Source organism: Platalea leucorodia (assembly GCF_965183815.1).
Source record: "Platalea leucorodia genome assembly, chromosome: W".
Lineage (NCBI taxonomy): Eukaryota > Metazoa > Chordata > Aves > Pelecaniformes > Threskiornithidae > Platalea > Platalea leucorodia.
In genome coordinates this window covers 2,092,942-2,111,757 of record NC_138859.1, presented here as the reverse complement: position 1 = coordinate 2,111,757, position 18,816 = coordinate 2,092,942, and the positions used below count along the sequence as shown (strand labels likewise).

The window sequence follows — 18,816 nt, the reverse complement described above, 5'->3', positions numbered from 1 at the left end:
ACTGGACAAGCATGCTAAAAACAAATCCACCACCGAAAGATCTATCGTCTTTTGACCCCGCTCCTCCCCATGTGCACTGTGGAATTTTTTAGAAGGTATTAGTAGCTCCCAAGGATATCACCAGGATGGTTCGTATGACATATCCAGGTCACTTAAGTACCTGGTTACAATGTAATTTGCAGGACTGAAGAGCCCTTTGCTTGTGTCACTTCACCTTGCCTCCAACAACTGTCGCAGGCTGTTTCACTCCATCACTTCCAAGGGAGGGCTTGACATTCTCATCAGCTCACCTGGATTGTGTGGGCAGAAAATGAAGGGAACACCTGTGCTGCTGGCAAACTGTAGGCATCTCTGTTTGCCAAAATGTTAAATTAATCTGATTCTCTGCTGTTCTTTTGGCTGCTGTGCAGAGGTGGGGTTTAGCTCTTAAGTGTTAGCTCTTCACAGATTCTGGTGCCTGGGAAACTGATTGTAAAAAAAGAGAGGCCAGCACAGTATCTCACATTACAAGCAGCATTGGTCTTTTTGTTTTTCTGGTAGGTGTTTACAGGTTTTCTGTCATTGAATAATCTGTGTTAGTTACTTGTTGCAGTTATTAATAGCTGTATCTGCAAGAAGGACAGAATCCTACCTCATAGCAAAAGCTAATCAGAATTAGCTGAAGCTATACCGTAGATTGAAGTCTTACCTGGGGCTGTTACTGGCATACAGTAAAAAAGGTAGCAGGCCACGTTAAAACAGAACATTGGAACTGAGATATTCCAGGGCATATGCTAGGGAATGTCTTACATGGTGAAAACTAAGAAAATTAATTCGCACCTGGCATAAGATGGGAAAGGGTGGGGAGACTAGTAGAGAGTGTTATTAGCAACAGAGCACGCTCTTCCCTTCAGACTCGGGTTATGGGGCGATCGCTTTAAGGTGATGAGCATCAACGTTCATTGGTGCAACTGGTAGAGAAGAACTGAGACTGCATCTGTATATCACAGTATGTGTCTGCACAGCATGCCCTCAGCAAATTCCAAGGAGGTAAGGCTTTCTGAAGCTTTTAGTAGCTTATCTAAAGGAAAATATATTCCACCCCCCTCTTACTTTCAATCCCCGTTCAGATTTGGTGGTGACTGGATGTGTTGACTTCAGCCAGCTTGGGAAACAGTGTCTGGCAAAGCCAAGGTTAACAATCTGTTTGCTTCTCTGTCAGGACAAAGATGTCTGGTGGCCACACAAAAGGAAACAAAGTTTGATCTAAAAGATAAGAGTCTTCTCTGCAGAGGTAGAAATGATTCTGTCAGCTCAAACGCCTAGGGGGTGTGTACTGGTAAGTAGATGGGTTAGCACAGGTTTCTTCTAATGCAGGCGGTGAGGCATATCTGCTCTTATGAGGACATCAAGTGAAAACACAAGTATGTGTCAAGTTTTGCAGTTCATATGATCTAAGTCATACTTTTTCCTCATACAAATGTGTTTGGCCTGGAGAGATGATGTGGAGAGTTCCTAAGCAGGAGAAGTTATATAAAATGACTGAAACCCACCATCTGATGTCTCCCTGGATCTGACTGTAGGCAGACTGCTGGGTCTGGCTACATGATCTCTATCTATTGGGTAATTGAATCACTTCTGAGTGATTCAGCCCTGATGGCTTGCTTGGTGGCTTACTCTTTCAATGGGAACTGTTTTTAAAATGCATGTCCAAAGGATTGAGAGTAGTGTTTTATGTGCCAAAAAAGGATGTGCCAATGACACATCTCAATGGAACTTAACTGCCTTTTTTTAATCTGAGCATCCTTTTGTGTATTAGACTTTGGTGGCTGCAAGTGAATGACCAACTAGTCACATGGGTTTGATTCCCTGGCCTTTCACAATGACAAGCAGGGAACTGGCGTTAGGTGGTCAGCTGCGTCCAGCCCTCAACAGCAGCAAATCAACATGACAGCGTTGACTTAATCGGTTGAGATTTTGGTTCATTGTGCATATGCCTAACTAAAATCTCTATCTTGGAATTGCTGCGGAGTGTAGGTAACAGAATTTTATTCCTTCTGCATCTCCTGTAAGTCATAGAAGAACAGAAAAAGTGGTGTGTTAGATGCATGCCTGTTTTAGATGGAAGCTGTGTTACTACCAGAGTGAGCCTCATAACATCCTCTTTGATGCCTGTGTTTTCAGGTGATACTGGTGGTTTTTTCTGAATATTGGTGCTCTCATCGTTTATTTTGTCAATCTTGCTGAGTAAGTAGATTACTAATGTTTATCCAAAAAGCTTGTTTAAACAAGCTGCTAAGCTGATGTGTTTTCTAAGAGCTGTTCTGTGGCCACAGATATGAGCCAGAGGAGCCAATGGACACTGATATGTGACAGACCCCTTTGAGCTCCGTGGGTTGTCGGGTACATATTCCCCCCTTGCTTTAAGATGCCAATACTTTACAGGGATTACAGATGCCAGAAGAGCATACCTTGGGCATAGCTGCATGACAGCAGCAGCCTGAGTAGTGCATGGAACTACACAATGCAGCCAGAAAGGAAAAACTGTGTTTTGTATCTTCTGTTACAGCTGTCGAGGTTTCACTGCATGTAGTTTTTTGTGTGTATACCTTCAAGGCTGGATTTTCAGAAGAACTGAGGAACAGATGTCCAAATCCTACAGCTTTTGAAAAGAGTGCAGCACCCATTTTGGTACAGACATTTTCAAAAGCATTCAAAGCCCAGCTGTTGCTATCGCAATGTTTAGAGAATGCTGGACTTTTAATAAAGATCACCACCTGCTGCCCAAAGCTCTTTTGAAAGTCTGGCCATTTATTTTTGGTACCTAAATGGGAATGGAGCTCTTCTATAAAATCCAGCCTTTGGTAAACAATTTGATGGGACTAAAATAACAAGACTGAGTAGGAAAGCACACTGTAGCCTCTACCAGTCTTCACCTCAATACATATATTTTGTAGAATGTGCTCAGGGGTAAAAAGATATTAATATGTAAAGCCCTTTGATTTAATATGCCAGAGCATTGTTCTCAGTTCTTTGCTTGGACTGGTGCACAACACTGGAAAAATAAAATGGAATCATAAAATGAAATAAATAAAATATAAAAGCTGTGGAGCACTCTGAACTGAATTCAATCAGCAGGGGTAAAACTGAGAAGCAGAATTATACATCAAGAGCAATCCAATATAGTGTTTAATCCCAAGACATTATAAATCTGACAAACATCTAGGAGTAGCTTCAGAAGGGAAAGAGTTGGGTTTTTAAGGAATAAACAGGCAGTTAATCCTATTTACACAGAGTTCTTTCAATGAATAGCATTACACCTGTAGGTGAGAGTAGATGTTCCCCTGGGCTGACGTATGGGACTAGTTTACTTTGTTGTGTTTCTGCTTTCAAAATATCCCCTGCGTGGGTGGAGGCAGAGGTGCCTCAGATGGCTCATAAGCGATGTACCTGGCTTGCTGTCGGCCTGGTATAGGCAATATGTCAGCAAGCGAGTAAGAGAACGTGGCCTGTAATCTCTTCAGACACTGTCAAACATCCGTTGTTGGACCAGGTGGTGCCAGTGGGAAAAGCTTATTCCCACAGCTTTCTACTGCCAGAGTTTACCACTTGCATCAGTCTATGCTGTTGCACTTAGTTTGAGCACTCTGTAAGCCTATTTCATGCAAGGTCAGTGAGGCTGGCCTAGAAAATTTAAATTGGTGTTGTAAGCTAACCTGGCAGACTTTGATGGAAACTACTCAGTGCTTCAACTACTCCCTTGGCAGCTAGAAGGCCGTGTTCAGAAGGGGTTCAGTAAGAAATAGCTACAGGAGCTCTCTTTTCCGCTGACTAAGCGGAATACAGAAGAGTATACTGGTCCACAGGAGAAGGGTGAAACCATTTTCCTGAAGAAGTCAACAGAAGGATTTGCATAAGATTTGCATAAGCACTCTATAAATATATGAAACCCAATCTTTCCAGTATATTTGCGTGATAGATAAATAATGTTGTGCTTTAAGATGCTTGCTAATGCTAATGAAAACCTGCTATTAACAGCCATTTATTCTGCCTAACTCAATGAGGAAGTAGAGATTTAAATTAAACAAAATTGTGAATACATTTAAATTTTGCTTTAGTGATTATTTCATAATAAAAATCCAAACCAGATGTTACTTTATAGTCACTCTATTGCTTGGTTTTGTTTTCTTTTTTGCCCTTCCCTCCACTGGCTGTGATGTCCATTTCCCAATTAGAGCAGAGGAACTCAAGATCTCCTTTCCAGACAGCATCCTTTATGTAGATTCAGGCTTCAATGCTTCCTTCCTCCTTTGTTTTGGATCACGGGTAAGAGCACTTTATGGGAAAGTTGAGTTAAAAATGAGCTGTACTTTGGAGCAGTTTACCTGTGTGGACAGCAGGTGCTCTGTAGTACAACTACAAACAGAGTACAAACTCTGGTTTTTCACGGTTTCTTGTAATTACTTTATTTTCTCCCTTTGGAATCTGGTTATTTCTAGCATTTCTGCAACATTTCCCAGCTCACACGTTAGCCTTGTCTGTCTTTCTCCATGCCTTTAAACCACTGAATGAATTAGTCAGGTCTCTCTTCAGCTTCTCTTGAACAAACTCTATAGCTGTGTGCCATCTGTTGTTAAAATTACATTAGTTGCACTGGTGTGAAATACATTTTGATTGTAGCTTTTGACATGAGAATTTTTGTCTAAGTCATTAGAAAACAGGATATTCCCTGTTATAGATCGATGTAATGGGGATGGGGTCTTGCCTGCCCTTTGGTTTTATAATTCATTGTTCCTGATGCTGCAGTACCAGAGAAAGACACCCTAGAAAAAAGATGAAAGGGGCAGATGAGAAAGAGGGAGAGAAAGAGAGCATCGTTATACCTTTGGGTCCAGCCCATTTTGTGTTCTTGGGGCTCCAGCCCAAGCCTTTCTGAAACAAAACAGGAATGTTAAGGGGGTCCACGGAAGCCAAAACAATAGAGAAGGAAGCAGACCGCAAAAATGCGTTTCCTCGGAGAGCTGCCTTCTTGCTCTGATGAGAACCACGATCACACAGCACTGATGCTTTTTGATGTTATCCATCTTTAGTTTGTGGCAGCGGATGACAAGCTGAGGTTCTGGCTTGAGCTGAATTCTCTTGTGGATTTCTTCACCGTCCTTCCAGTTTTTGTTTCCTATTATTTAAAGAGGAATTGGCTTGGTAAGTAAGACTTGGAGATCCTGTTTTCCATCCATGTTGTTCTGCATCTTACGTCAAGACTCCCTTCAAGTTTATTTTGATTCCGGGAGGCTTTGACCATCAGTATGAAAACTGGTCTTTGGGAGCAAAATTATGCCTTGTTGGCAAAAACTCCTTTAATTTTGAGGGGCTTGTAATTTACCCAAGTCTGTCTCCATTCTGTTTATCTGTCTGCCTGGCTTTTAGTATCCGAGCAGTCACTGTACCTGACCAACTGCATGAGGAGTTACCCAGCAGGGAAGCAAAGATGGTACCCTGATTTTTGTGAATCGCTTTCTTGCATGCTCTGGGGTCTATAGTCTAGTGGACCAGTGTGTCACTTAAGCCTTCAGGTTACAACTCAAAGGAACTGCAATTTTTAATTTTTCTCATAATTCACGGCCTCCTTTCAGGACATAAGCGGAAATCCAGTGACATAAAGGCTCTGAATACTGAGCAATGTTATCCTCTCTTGCCAGGTTTGAGGTAGGATCCACGGTAAATATCTGGAAAACAAAGCGTGCATATTTAAACATATCTGAATACATGGAAACACTCCACTTCTAGACAGGTTTTTTTCTTCTCCTCTGACTTTCTTGCTTTTCTGCAGGTTTGCATTTTTTGAGAGCACTCAGGTGGTTAGAACTTCCGTGAATACTACAGTTCCTCAGGATCGCGAAGAACAAGTAAGCTAAAGCCTTGCCAAGTACACTTGGAAGCCTAACATTCTCCCTGATGTGTGTATTTTGGCTGACTCAGGTAATAAAGGAGAATACTAGTGTTGCATATGGAAAAAAATGAATATCAATAATGTTGCACTGGAAATTACAAAAAATTTTATAACCATCAGCTCAGTGAGACTCTGGCGGTGGGGAAATGAGTGGAAATCATAAAGGTTTTAGAGATTTGATAAATGTCAAAAATGGCATTATTTGATATGTTGCCTGTGATAGAAAGGGCTGGATGTAATCTTACACTCACTAGAGAAGAGTTTTGTTGAGTAGAGTAAGGTCATGTAGGAAATTTTGACTCTGGCAGAGATTACGTTACATTCTAAATGTCCTGGGATTTTTCCCTTTCTACCTCCAGTTATTCAGTCAAACTCTTTGCTGTATTTATCAGCACCTGGCTCACAGCTGCAGGATTTATTCACCTGGTGTGTATAATCAGCTACACATCCTTCCTTGTCACCGTAAATCAGTATTGTCATGTGAGCTTTGGGTATAGGTTTTTTCCAAACAAATGCAGCATTCTCTTAGGAGACAACAAATTTGTTGTACCAGGACAAAGCATGACTCAGGCCAGTGTAGTTTACTTGCATTTGTTATCAGATGTGGTTCCATTGATGCAATACCCTCCTGTTCCATGCCCAGTCATTAATCACTTCAGCAATAACTAAAATAGTGCTAATTTTTTAATGAAATAATTGTGAATTGGAGATGGCCTGAAACCAAAACCAATTTAAACTTCTCTCTCCTCTTTTCCTGCCCCCAGGCAGGTAGAAAACAAGGGAGATCCTTGGGTTCAGCCTGCAAATTCCCAGTCCCTCAGCTGTTCCAAATGCATGCACCTAGTAATGATGACTACGTCTGCAGTTGGTTATGGTGATGATGTGGTTCAAACAACATTGGGTTGAACCTTCGTTATTTTCTTCATTATTGGTGGTTTGGTAAGAAACCTCTATTTCTTTACTGAAAATGGCAGCTGGGGACAGGCAGTGAACAGCAGTGTCATCAAAAATTCGATCTTAGCAGGGTTGCAGTAGGGATTAGGCATCTATGAGCAAAGAGAGTTTTGACATTAAGTATTTACTGGCAAGGCTATAGAGTAATTTTCTAAGAGCTGGCAGGGCTTCTAGTATTCCTTCCTGCAGCTGCAAATACTGGCAAGAGCCAAAATACTGGATAAAATTAATCCAAGGTATCAACGGCATAAATCCGTTATCACTACATCATACAGTTGTACATTCCTGCCAGTGATTTTTAGGAATCCGAAGTATATTTGTCATTGTTGTTCCACATACTTTAAACTCTCAAAAATTAATTTATCGTGGTTAGGAGAGACAAAATCGGCCCTGAGAAAGATGATGTTTTTTTTTTTTTCTTGATGTCTTAGGTACTATTTGCAAACTTTATCCCTGAAGTTGTGGAAATTGTTGAAAGCCGTAAAAATTACAAATCCTCCTATGAAATGGTAAGTGGGAAAAAGTAAGCATGGTTGCTGTTTGTCTTTGGAAAATAAACATCAGATCAGTGACTAAGCTGGGAACCAGCTCAGAAGAAATGAGAAGCTAAATAAACTTCCTGTGGTAACTTAAATGAAACCCTGAAAGTTACTCTTGGTTGATCTTTACCTCAAGACTGTCTGAATAAACCTCGTCAACAGCACTATTCAGCATGGGCTTTATTTTCAAAGGAAGAGAAGCTAGCTGACGTGATAGCCTAACTTAGAGATTGAAGAGACCTATTTCATTGGTGGTGGTAATGCGGTTTTTTTGGTGTAGGTGTGGTTTGGCTTTGTTGGGGTTTTTTGGGTGGTGGAGTTGTTTTGTTTGGGTGTGTTTTTTTTTTTTTTTTTTGGCCACTCACAGGACTGGGCAGATACAGCTTTAACCAGGTCTTACAAAGTCCCTTCTGTGACTCTTTGTTTTTGGAACGTCTACCATTCACAGCTTCTAACACTTACAGTTCCTCTTCCTTTCCAAAATAACTTCTGAAGTACAGTCACGATGGATGAAATTTCCATCAAACCAAAGACACAAACTGTCTTCTGCATCACTAGGATTAATATACTACAAGCAGGTGTGTAGTTTCATACAGTGTCAGCTTTGCAACAACCGTTCTGCTATTTTCAAAGTGACAAATCTTGCTTGATCTCTTCCTATAGCTATATTGTTGTCTGTGGTAGTAATATCACTCTGGAGAGCGTCACTGCATTCGTACAAGACTTTTTGCTTCGGGACAAGGGAAATGTTTGCACAGAAATCCTTTTTCTGGGAGAGTAAGTATCCTTATTTCTTTGAGATATTTCACTTTGATTCCCTGAACACTTAGGGGAAACGTAGGAGATCTGAAAGTAAAGGAAAGCAATGCTGTGTAACTAATTAGTGGGAGTTACAAACCAAATTGTAGCAACGGAGCTTTCGTGCTGGAATGTTCATGATAAGATGTTTTCTGTTGTGATCAATTAAAAAAAAAAAAAAATTTCTTTGTAAATTGCATAGTAAGCTAGCTTTGCCAGAGATAACCAACTTTAAGTCTTGCCAAGTCTGGCAATCAAATAATTGTCAGCTGTCTCAATTCCTTATACGTTTTTTCATCCTGGGGAGAAAATTTGTAACTTCCATTTGGTCATGCTGGTGTATAGCAAACGGAGGAAAGTGAAGCTACTTTTCTGTGCCAAAAATATCAGGCATTTCAACTGTCCTGTCAGATCCCCTTCTTCTGCCTAGCTGAAGCTATTAGAGATGTTTCTGAAAGCAGAAGCTTCAGAGGGAGGTGATTGCTGGGAGCCAAAACACAATTTTACCTTGGAATGCGGTAGAGGCGGGGCAAGAGGTGAGCAGAATATTAGAGGCATGTCTTTTGAAATACCGTGACATTTTGAGAGAGATGTTGAATTGAGGATGCAGGGAAATGAGGTACAAGAGTGGTTCAAAGACAGGAAAAAGTGCTTTAGAGGAAGAGATGTAGAGTTCAGTCTGTTTAGCATAACAGGAAGAGGATAGGGAGTTTGGCTCAATTAAAGTGCCTAAGTAGCTTCACAACCAGTATAAAAATCTTCTTTATTCTGGAAAAGATAGGTATAGCAAAAGCTGATAACTAGAGTTCAAAGTTGAGCAAACTCAAGTAAGAAGCAAGGCATGCATTTTTGAAAGTGAGAAATGATTAATAATCACTGAAACAAACTGCTCAGAGAATGGGTGGATTTTCCAACTCCTGCCTTTAAATCAAGATTGGATACCTTCCTACAGGGCATGCTTCATTACTGGGATCAGCGTAGGAATATCTCGATAACGTATTGTACAGCTTCTGTAGAAGAGAATGTTACAGAAGTTCCTGGATGAGATGGTTTGCATAAATTGAATAGGAAAATAACACTTCAGTTGGAGAGAAAGTTGAAGTTCAGCAGTTTCATTTGAAAAGAGAATGCAGAATCAAACCCTAGGAAGTGTCATTTCCTGACTCTTGTGGAGTAACAGTGAGCTGTAAAATTAGAGTTGCATGGATGGCTGTGGAATGATACTCATGAAAAATTAATGACAATAGCAGAAGACAGGAAAAATCCAGGAAACATTTCCATGACTGTTAAGTTTTATAAAAGCTTGTTTTCATTAAAATCTAAACTATGTACTTTAACTGAGCTGCCAAAATCCCTGTAGCTTTTTTTAAACAGCAAGTAGTTATGGCAAATAGCTTCTCTGAGAAATGGAGACTTGCAGAGAATGTAATTATGAGAGATTGATGGATTCTTCTCCCCCCCTGTTGTTTGTATTGAATAGATCTCTTCCTAGTCTGGAGCTGGAAGCTGTGTTCAAATGCTGTGCAGCCTACATGACTTTCTTTTATGGCTCTGCACTAAACTCCGAAGATCTGAAGAGAGTTGGGGTAAGAACTTCATCGTTTGCCCTTTCTTGTAGATAAGCCAACCTTGTAAAAATCTTGTCCCTTACGAAAGGATGCTTGAGCTGCATTTACTCCATTCGTGTTGAGATTTACACTTCAAGCAGCTCCGCTGATTTTAGTGGTACCTTTTGCATACCGACATATTGCTCATGGGAACTGAGAATGCAAGAGTCGGGCATAACAGACTTTTCAGGCTATAAATTTTTCGAGCACTGAAACAGGAAAAATAAAGAGGAAAGCCAAACTGATCATCTGGTTTTGAAAGAGGAATATTATGGAGTGCAACATTTCTGGAAATTGCTCATCTTTAGAGCATGCAGCGTATTTGGGTCTCATTCATGGATGTCCAGAAAAGAAGACACCTCATGTTTTGAAATACTAAAGGCTCATTAAAATATTCCAATAGAAGCAGAAGGAATGGACCTGGATTAAAGAAAGAAAAAAACAAATAAACGTTACCAACAAACAAAAAACCACCACTGGCTTTAACTTTAGTGTGGTTTCTATTTGTTACTATCCTATTTGAAATACAGTGGTAGATCTCCATCCAGTTCCCAGCAGACTATAAAACCTCCACCATAAATGAAACTTGTTGTTGTTGTTAACGACTTCATTACACAGCCCTAGTATTGGTTAGATGACTGAGACAGGTCTCTGACCTGCCCAAATATTGACCCTTGAAGTGCTTCGACTGGACTTTGCTGGGGAAGAATATAGCAAAGCCGCCTATTTTGTAACCTGTTCTAGGAAGATGTTAGCGCTAGAAGCTTAATGTCACATGTTGCAGCACTTTGAAAATAAAATATGCGTTACATAATGTATGTTTGACTGGAGCTGCATCGCTGTTGAAACGTTCAGGCATGTGTACGACTCCACGTAATAGGATCATGATGATCTTACGCAAGTTTTTAACTGAAGACATGTACCACTAAATCAGCTTGCTATTGGAGATTGTTGTACTTCAGATGGGGTTAAACCCTGATTTAACTTTTCTCTCCTGGGATACAGATGGAATCTGTGACTGCTTGTCTTATTGTAGCAGATGTTCACCCTCCACAACCTTATACTGAAGATACTTCCAATATCATGAGGTAGGATGAGATACTCCAGTGCTTTCATTCTCTATCTGATTGATATTAACAGTGACACAGATAGTGCTGCTGGCAGGGGAACATATTTGTCCTGTCACGTTTTTTTTCTGCCTGGAGAACTCTGAAAGCCAACTGACTGCTTTCTGCTATGATTTTATCAGATGTGTTGAAGGATTGAGACAGGTAGCAGCTGTGCAGCCTTGCAGCCCCATACAGAATATGATGTTACTAAATATGGTGTAATTACCTTCTTCAATATCCTGAATATTAGCAGTCAAGGAGTCTGGCTCCTTTAGACTGAAGAGAGTTGCACACTACTCTGGTGCAGCTCTGCTGTCAGGTTTGATAATTCTACACATCTTCATACTGGACTTGAATTGGGAACTCCCTTTGTACTGCTGGATTGTGTCGATCTGATGGCATAATTAATGTACCCCCAAAACAATCCAGAAGTCTGAGTTCCAAAGTGGATTATCTTTATGTTCTATTTGTAGGGCATCTACTGAAGTGGAGATATTATTTTATGAATGAAATTTACAGGTGGTATTGGTGAAGGAAATAACACTCATTATTGTTGCTTCTCTTAGCTCTAGACTTTATAGTGGGACACAGGTAGGATTCTTCACCCTGTGTCCAAGCCATTGTCATTATCTTAAAATCTTTTGATGGTGACTACCTTCCTCTCCAGATAGTGGACTTGGATATGCTTGAAGTGTAGAGGTCCCGGATATGGGCATTGGGTCATATGCTGTTCTTTGTCACTACTCTCCAATTGCTATTTGCTGGAGTAAACTAGTCTGACTTGAAAAATGAGACCCTAGCCAGAACGGAGAATTATAATCAGAAATTATATCTTTTGTAGAGAGTGCTGTCTATCAAGAATCACTACCCGAACATGAGAGTAATTTTACAGATAATTCAGTCTCGTAACAAGGTATCACAATTGTGTGTGCGTCACGTGGGTTGTCACGGTTGAAATTCTGTCCTTTATGGAAGCAAAAATCTCTTGCCTTTTATGAAAACAGGATCTTTATCCAGTGTCTCTTACTCATCCAATTACTAACCTATCTAGAATATCTTTTAACATTGCTAAAAATAAAGAATAACTTTTGTTGGTTTTGTCAAAATTGTCAGCAAATGCACATTTAATGTTTAAGAAACCTCCTAAAAAAAAAAAAAACAAACACCCAAAGAACCTCAGAAGTCCACTTAGCTATCTGTTAGCATATTCCAGCAGAGATTTAAAAAAGAAAAAAACATGAAGGCAAGAAAGACAAGAATCATCATTTTATAGGAACATTGTGGCCTTGCTTATCTCTGAGCTGTAATCACTTTCCTACTCTGAAATAGGTACACCTGCTGAACATCCCCAGCTGGGACTGGAGGACAGGAGACAGCATCATCTGTTTCGCTGAACTAAAGCTGCGCTTTGTAGCACAAAGCTGCCTTGTTCCTGGTTTGTCTACTCTCCTAACCAATTTATTCAGCGTGAAAGAGGATGCTGAGGTACGTCCTTCACTCGTCTAAATAATGTGAATACAGCCCAGTGGGATCTTCTCTGAAATATCTGCCTGACTTCTGAGTAGAAACTGCAACCAGGTCTTTTGAAGCTTATCTTGATCATGCTGGGATTAAGCTTGGCACAGAAGGCAAGAAAACCTAACAGACTGTTTCTAATTTAATATTTGAATTCAGTGCAAGAGGTGAAAAGAGTGCTCTAGAGCATACTGAAGCAAAAGAATCTAAGGATGCTTTTACAATAGTGTGCAAGGAGGTGCCAAAGCAAAGGATGGCCCATAGCAAGCCATGCTGCTGCATTTAGCTGATACATGGAAACACCTTGCCTATTGCTATAGGTTCAAAAGCAATAATGTGATGCTAGTGCTCCACTGCCTCTGAGAGAATGCAGTAAATCAATTTTGGTTACTGCGCAGTATGGACCCTGTTGGCTTCTCTGAGTCTGTGCTTGATGCCATTCTCCCTGGCATTAATTATTTGAATCTGTGCTTAAAGCACTTAAACGGAACCACTCCTGCTTGACACCCCCAAAAATGGGCTGAAAATCAGTCCAATGTACCGTTTCCAGTTAACAGCATGCTTTTCTTCAGTATCCTTTTAGGCTTATTTATTTCTTTGGTTGGGCCTTACGGGGTAATTTACACAAGAACAGTGACAATTAGAAATCCTGTTACCTCTCTGCAAGGAGGGTGATCCAAATTTATCCCCCTTTTATCTGTCTTTCCTCATCAGTACCTGCTACAATGCAAAACTGATAAATTACATACTAACTTGACAGGGCACAAGTTGCTCAGATATTTCCAAATCAATACCAGAAGACTTAATAAAAACATAAGAAGACAGAACTATTAGGCATGAAGTTGCCTGAACAAGTTTTGCTAGTCCTGCAGTGGACATGCTTTTGCTATCACCTAGTGGCTACATGTGATACTTCACATTAATCTCCTGCACAAAAGAATTTGACTGCTATTTCTCTCTTCGGGGACTTTTCCCAAAATTAATTTAGACAAACTAAATAGATATCAGATGAAATAAGTACAGAGTTTATCAGTGCAGAAGCTGTATGTAGAATTAGGCTGCTTGTTAGACTGTTCTTTCGTTGACCTGTGCTGTTTCATTCAAGTCCAAGTATTTCACAGACATGGCAAAGCTAGCAAAACTGATATTTTAAGGTTTTTTTTAAGCATACTATGAAACTTCAGCAAACTTTTTAAATTGAAAAAAGCCTCTTATGTCACAATCCCTTAAATAATTTTTGTTTGGAAAGCAGCACTTTTTTACACATTTTTAGTAGCCTATTGAGTTTTATGTGAAAGGCATTCATATGCCAAGAGAATAGCATATACTGTGGCACAGCGAGTGGCAGTCTAAAACCTGAAGGAGCTGTAAGCAGTAGAATGTTTTGCTGCTTTAACTACCTAGGTATAAACAACCTTTCCCCAGTCACACAACTACCAAGGGAAAAAAGTGCTTATACTGGAGTGGACGATCATACTTCAGCAATAAGTCACGCCTCTCATAGCTGTATTCATGATTGGTAAAACTTAACACAAGACCAGTCCTCATTTGAATAACTAAGGAGGCAGGTTAATCTTACTGCAAAGTAAGGTGTAACTTTCTCCAAATAATGAGCTCCCAATACTTTGCAGTCATGAAATTTCCCTGTAACTTTATTTGTATGCAGTAATAACACCTGTTCTTCGATGGTAATATGAATTGGAAGTGTCTAGAAGGGTTGAGACTTTCCCTGGTCTGTTGTTTATTAACTCCAATATTGTCTCTGACAACATATAGCTGATGTCATTCTGCTTCCAGTAACTAAGGGCCTTTGATCTAATACCATGTGGTGTTAGAGTATCGGCCCAGTGTTAGATTACATATCCTACTTGTTTTGCCTTTCAATAAATACATTATCTTTATGGTTGATTCTTTTAGACAAAGAGAAAAATAATTGAAGGACAAAATGCTTCTGGAAGACAAAGACTACAAAGTAATGACTTTTCAGCTCTCCAGTGATTTTGCGGACACGACTTTTATAGAGGTTTGTCGGTATGTGGTACAGATGTGGTGGTTTCTATGTTATTTCCTTCCAGATGTGTCTTTTCACAGTACAGAGATGTTGTGACTAACTGTGACTTGCTTTCTTTCCCCAGGTTGTGCTTTGTAAAACTGAACCTTGTCCTCTTGGGATCTGAACTCAAATTTGGCAGTCAAGGGGAGAGGTAATTGTCTGGGAGACTTCTCTATTAGTAAGAATTCAACTAATTCCAAACTAACAATTTCCAAAGAACTCAGAAGAAACATGCCCCAGAGTCTGCACAGGTTTTATACACCTCGTATCTTCCTATGCACAGTATTTAGGAGACAGGATCAAGATGTTGTTCCTCGTTACTCAAGTGCTGGGGTGAATTTTACCATATGCAACAATCTCTTCTGCCTTCTCTTTTCTCACAGATAATCAGGCGAGAGATGGGAGATGAAAAACAATTCTTACCTTCTATTCCACATGCAAACAGCATAGGTCTCACTTTGATTTGGGGTGACTCAAGCATATTTATTTTCATTGGTAAAGGAAACGCCTCCTCATTTTTTTTAGCCACATGAGTTTACAGAGGCTCGTAAATGCTATAAAGCGTTGTCATAAATGGATAATTTGTCAATGCTGGCAGCAGAGCTTTTGCTCTCTGAAGCTGATCTGGTCCTGGGCCAGATAACACTCTGTCTGTTCTAATGATGAAATACAAGACATCCTAATGGGGAAGCTGGAACTAGTTCAGAAAGGCGAATAAATAAGTGCCATAGATCTTTAAAAAGCTTGAGAAATCACCCAGAAAATGTGGACTATTGAGTGCAATTATTTCTTTCCACTTTTATAAAGGAAATGGCTGTTTTGATGAAACCGTAGAATAGAAACTCTGAAAACAAAGGGTTGTAGGGAAACACTGCTGTGAGAAATACGTTGGGGCTCTCTTCCAGAAGTGTTGAATGAACTCTCCGCTGAAAGAAGTCAGTAGATGTAGTTGCTTAGCGCTAATGGAAAACAGGCCACAACTCAATCTATTCTTCCTTGAGTTCATATGTTGTCTGGCTGAAAATAGAATGATGAAAAGAGAAAGCAAGAGGGAAAAGGAAGCTGTGTGCTCTTTGAGAGATAGAGACTATATTTTTGCTTTCTTTACACAACAGTTGGCACAGAAGAGAGACCTCTTCTAAAAACAGGATGTCTAGATGTTGCTATAATATCTGTAGTAATAATTATAGTCATGCATATTTTGCTTGTCCTCTGAGCCATGAATCTGGAGGGGCTGAGTACAGGCCTTCTCTTGCGTGGAAGGAAAATGTTAACAACCTTGTCATCTTTCCCTATGCCATTCACACTACCAATATTCGTTAAAACTGGGTTGAAAGCAATAGGAATTTGGACTAGGCTGGTACCTTGACTGGTCTTTGTAGGGGAAACTGGTAAATTTAATGATGTTGCAGGGGATTCAACATAGATGTGCTTAAAGCAGCCTGGCAGGAATACTCACTCTGGATGTAGAAGCAGGGGAACCATTAGAAAATAAGGTTTCCTCCCCTTGTTTTACCTGGCATGTTCAGCATTAGAGCAGATACCTCAAACCCTGAACATCCTTAGTATCTTCAGTTGCACAGAACTTGTATTTTAAGTGTGAGTATTCAGGATTTTCAGTGACCCCATGGAGAAATGGCCCATCCAGGCTGCAGTAAACTATGAATGATTTTATTACATTAAACATGTTCAAAAATGATGTGGTGGAAATGAAAGCACCTGTTTCCTGTGATGTTTACAATTTAGCAATTTAGTTACAAAAAAAAAAAGCGCCACCAAATCCTCAGGAGCCTCAGAGTTGAATAAACTGCAGAAATCCTAACAAAAGCTGATTTGCATGCTTTGAGTCCCTGTTCTTCCACAGCTCCCCCAGGTTTCTGTGGACAGTAAATTCCCTTTGTGCCATTGAAAATGCATGTTAACTTTTTCACGTCTCATGTGTCTCTCATAAGTCAAAAACTATAACAAAGAGGATTAATCTAGGATTCTGAGGTGAGAGGAAACTGTTATGATCATATAGTCTGAATTTTCACAACAGAAGCGAAAATGTCACCAGATGATAGACAAACTGTGAGTACTCTTTTGCTTGTTTCTCAATACAGCACTATCTTGATCAATCCATCTGCACAGATAAAGCTTCACTGGAATACAATGGGCTTTTTTATTGCTCATTCCCTGGCAGAAGTCAAAAGGTAAGATTCCCTATTACTGTTTTGTTGAAAAAAGGTCTAGAACAGAAAACTTGCAAGAGCAGATGAGTGCATTTATTCTCATCAGTTAAACACAATTCAATTCTGCCTAATTCACTTCTGTTTTCTAGGACAGTTCTATTGTAAAGCCTGTCACAGTGATATACAGGATCCAGAGCAGATTAAAAAATGTCCATGTAAAAGCAGACTCTACTCAAAACCTTTCTCAGGTAATTTTTTTAAATGTTTCTCATTTTAAAAAAAAAAAAGATAGCTGAATGAATATCTATTAATTGTATCTTTATTAACTATTTCTCTAGAAGGATAAGTTGGAATACACAGCCCTTTACTTACCTGATAAAGTAGGGAGTTTTCTAATGATACTAGTAAGTCTTATATAAGATTATGATTATACTTTAAATGCTTTGAATTTATGCTTTTCTTTAGGAGTCAAAACTTCTTGGCTAAAAAAGAGTAGGACAGACTATACCTTGTTCAAGATTTTTACTCGTTAACAGGTTTGTCACAGAATACTGTTCTTGAACTGCAGAGACTGAAGCAAATGTGTCTTATTACTGTAGCATGTGTATAATTGAAGCAAAAGCTACAGCTGGATAAAAACAGAATTTTGTCCAGTTCGTACTAGATTCTTGGTCAGGATGCCCTGAGGAAGTGTGTCTAGATCTTTGTCATCATGAGAATATAAAACTTTAAACATGAAGTCAGATACATGTTTTTGAGGTTGTACGAGTTGTATAGCAACACTTAATGGTGTTTGCTCTGAGGACTGCAAATCTTAGCTGGATGGAGAGAAACAGATTAATCATGGTAACATCTAACCCTAAGCAGAGCCACTTATTCCTTCTTCACCTCAGACTCCATTTTGGAGTTGTGGGGTTTTGTTAGGTGTGAGTTTTCTGTTGAAATAGAGAATAGTCTGTCAGATCTATGTATAACTACACCAAATTGAAGCTTGCTGCATTTTCATTAAGTGTTTAAGGCCAAAATGCACACCTCTTCTAGGCTCCCGTAAACTTCTCTGCTAGTGTCTCCCCTCCATGGACATTGTGCTTTGCTTTAAAGAGTAGACAAGGAGCTTTCCATTAAATGTGAATGTACACATGCATGTCTACTCGTATTTCAAACACTTGCAAATCCTTTAAGCAGCAGATGGCAGCCAAGCCCCATTACAAAACATGCCTCTGAACTGCAGATGGTTGAGATAAAGGCAAAACTCATTCACACTGTGCTCAGCCAGACTGAGTGAACAAGCACAAACATGCTGACACCTGGAGGACTCCGTATAGTAATGTCATGTAGAAAGAGAAGCTGGAGCCCATTTTCAGTCCAGCACACTTACCAGCGTAGATGTGACTAAGGTTCCTGAAAGCCAGCTACCTCCCAGAAAAGAGACTTCCGTAAACTGCAGAGGCATCTTAATAAAAGTCAATGGCAAATGAATAGAAAGACATTGACACTGTAGGAGCTCTCCACCTGGTTGGTTTTCTTCTTGTTTCCTAGGCAATATTCGATTTTAAAAGAACAAGATGACATTTCAGTACAAATGTGTATTAATAAAAAGCAGTTGTTTGCAAACCTGCAATTCTGCACCAGTTTTACTATAGAGAGCATGGTTGCCTGAGGTGGATCAGGAGCCTTGCCAGGCATCAGACCTTGCCATTGGTTTCCCCTAGGATTCTAGATGTATCAGAGCAAAACAGAGCTTAATTATAAGCACTTCAGTTCATTCCTCCACTCTCCATATAATGTAGTTTAAGTGGTACGTGGTGGTCTGCATTCCTACAAACTCATTGTGAGGGAGGTAAGGGGAAGATTAGATGGAAAACACCCCAACTAGTGTAGATGAGTATGCCTCCAGTACCTGCAATGGAAATAGGGAGATTTAGCTGGCGAAAAGCAAGTTCATTGTCATGAATCTAAAAACTAATACAGGAGCCTCACAGATTGCGAGCTTTAGTCAAAGGAGCTACTGTTGTCATTTTAACAGGAGTGTAAATGGCCTACCAGAGTGCAGTCAGTCAGAACAGAAAACAAAGGCTCTTTTTCCTTTATCATCCAGACTTAATCAAAACCTGTTACTATACGAGATTATTATTTTTTGT

General features: G+C 39.8%; 1 pseudogene across 1 annotated transcript in view; it reads left to right on the top strand.

The window, feature by feature from the left end:
• Positions 1 to 1,005: 1,005 nt before the first annotated feature.
• Positions 1,006 to 18,816, top strand: part of LOC309601703 (potassium channel subfamily U member 1-like) — a 50,506-nt pseudogene continuing 32,695 nt past the window's right edge. The window contains exons 1-11 of the transcript in view: positions 1,006 to 1,029; positions 5,070 to 5,181; positions 5,810 to 5,885; positions 6,289 to 6,355; positions 6,698 to 6,868; positions 7,315 to 7,406; positions 8,086 to 8,199; positions 9,701 to 9,806; positions 10,833 to 10,915; positions 11,780 to 11,849; positions 12,266 to 12,421. The product of the transcript in view is annotated as a potassium channel subfamily U member 1-like (transcript). The remainder of the gene's footprint in view (positions 1,030 to 5,069; positions 5,182 to 5,809; positions 5,886 to 6,288; positions 6,356 to 6,697; positions 6,869 to 7,314; positions 7,407 to 8,085; positions 8,200 to 9,700; positions 9,807 to 10,832; positions 10,916 to 11,779; positions 11,850 to 12,265; positions 12,422 to 18,816) is intronic.